A 2,500-nucleotide genomic window follows, 5' to 3' on the forward strand; every position below is an offset into this window, starting at 1 on the left:
AAACGGGTCATTTTCGTGTCGCCACATTGCATACGAACCGCATGAAACTTCCAGAGGCATTTGCAGCAGGAATGCATGTGCACTCAAAAAAGTGAATATTTCTCACGGATAGACCCCGTGATACGCTAGAAATTGGCGGGGATGTCTCTCTTGTGGCTCACGGGGCTGTTAGGGTGGCACAGAAATCCCTCGGAATGGGAAAACGGGTAATTTTCGTGTCGCCACATTGCATGCGAACCGCATGCAACTTCCAGAGGCATTTGCAGCAGAAATGCATGTGCAGTCAAAAAAAAATTGATATTTTTCACGGATAGACCCCGTGAAACGCTAGAAATTGGCGGGGATGTGTCTCTTGTGGCTCACGGGGCTGTTCGGGTCGCACAGAAATCCCTGGGAATGGGAAAACGGGTCATTTTCGTGTTGCCACATTGCGTACGAACCGCATGAAACTTCCAGAGGCATTTGCAGCAGGAATGCATGTGCACTCAAAAACTTCTATATGTTTCACGGATAGACCCCGTGAAACGCTAGAAATTGGCGGGGATGTGTCTCTTGTGGCTCACGGGGCTGTTAGGGTGGCACAGAACTCCCTCGGAATGGGAAAAGGGGTCATTTTCGTGTTGCCACATTGCATAGGAACGCCATGAAACTTCCAGAGGCATTTGCAGCAGAAAGGCACGTGCACTCAAAAATTTTAATATTTTTCACGCATAGACCCCGTCAAACGCTAGAAGTTGGCGGGGATGTCTCTCTTGTGGCTCACGGGGCTGTTAGGGTCGCACAGAAATGCCTCGGAATGGGAAAACGGGTCATTTTTGTGTGGCCACATTGCATAGGAACGGCATGAAACTTCCAGAGGCATTTGCAGCAGGAATGCATGTGCACTCAAAAACGTCTATATTTTTCACGGATAGACCCCGTGAAACGCTATAAATTGGCGGGGATGTCTCTCTTGTGGCTCACGGGCGCTGTTAGTTAGGGTCGCACAGAAATCCCTCGGAATGGGAAAAGGGGTCATTTTCGTGTTGCCACATTGCGTACGAACGGCATGAAACTTCCAGAGGCATCTGCAGCAGAAATGCATGTGCACTCAAAAACGTCTATATTTTTCACGGATAGACCCCGTGAAACGCTAGAAATTGGCGGGGATGTGTCTCTTGTGGCTCACGGGGCTGTTAGGGTCGCACAGAAATCCCTCGGAATGGGAAAACGGGTCATTTTCGTGTTGCCACAATTGGCATACGAACGGCATGAAACTTCCAGAGGCATTTGCAGCAGAAATGCATGTGCACTCAAAAACGTGAATATTTTTTCACGGATAGACCCCGTCAAACGCTCGAATTTGGCGGGGATGTTTCTCTTGTGGGTCACGGGGCTGTTCGGCTCGCACAGAACTCCCTTGGTCCACCTGATTCGTGCATACAGGCAGCAACTAAAACTCTGTAAACCTGCTGTGAGGACATCTAAACAGTGGACCAGTGAGGCTGTGGAAGATTTGCGGGCGTGCTTAGACTGTACTGACTGGGATATGTTCACGACTGCTACCAATAGTCTGGATGAACTCACAGAGGCTGTGTACATCAGCTTCTGTGAGGACTGCTGTATCCCAACACGTACCAGGGTGAACTTTAACAACAACAAGCCCTGGTTCTCAGCAAAGCTCAAAAGGTTGAGGTTGGAGAAGGAGGAAGCGTTTAGGAGTGGGGATAGAGACAGATTCAAGGAGTCGAAGAACAGGTTTAGCAAAGCGGTGAGAGAGGCTAAACGACTGTACTCAGAGACACTAAAACACCAGTTCTCTACTAACGACGCTGCTTCTGTCTGCCAAAGGGCTCAGGCACATCACCAACTACAAACCCAGAGCGCCCCACACCACTAACGACTCCCGCCTAGCCAACGACCTGAACGAGTTCTACCGTAGATTTGAAAGACAATTGGACTGTCCTGAACCACCCCTTCCCACCCAAGAGGCCCCATCCCCCACCCATACTACAGAAACGACTCTCTCCTTTCAGGAGGGAGAAGTTAATGGGCTTTTCAAGAGGCAGAATCCACGCAAAGCAGCCGGGCCGGACTCTGTCTCTCCAGCCACCCTCAGGCACTGCGCTGACCAGCTGTCTCCGGTGTTCACCAACATCTTTAACACCTCCCTGGAGACATGCCATGTACCAGCCTGTCTCAAGTCCTCCACCATCATCGCTGTGCCCAAAAAGCTAAGGCCAACAGGACTAAATGATTACAGACCGGTCGCCCTTACATCTGTGGTAATGAAGTCTTTTGAGCGCCTGCTCCTGGCACACCTCAAAGCCATCACAGACCCTCTCCTGGACCCCCTTCAGTTTGCCTACAGAGCCAACAGGTCTGTGGACGACGCAGTTAACATGGCCCTCCACTTCACCCTACAGCATGTGGACGCCCCAGCATCCTACGCCAGGATCCTGTTTGTGGACTTCAGCTCTGCCTTCAACACCATCATCCCTGCCCTGCTTCAGGACAAGCT

Source organism: Petromyzon marinus, unplaced genomic scaffold, assembly GCF_048934315.1.
Source record: "Petromyzon marinus isolate PM22_M1 ecotype Great Lakes invasive population unplaced genomic scaffold, UKy_Petmar_22M1.pri1.0 PM_G_Scaffold_6, whole genome shotgun sequence".
NCBI lineage: Eukaryota > Metazoa > Chordata > Hyperoartia > Petromyzontiformes > Petromyzontidae > Petromyzon > Petromyzon marinus.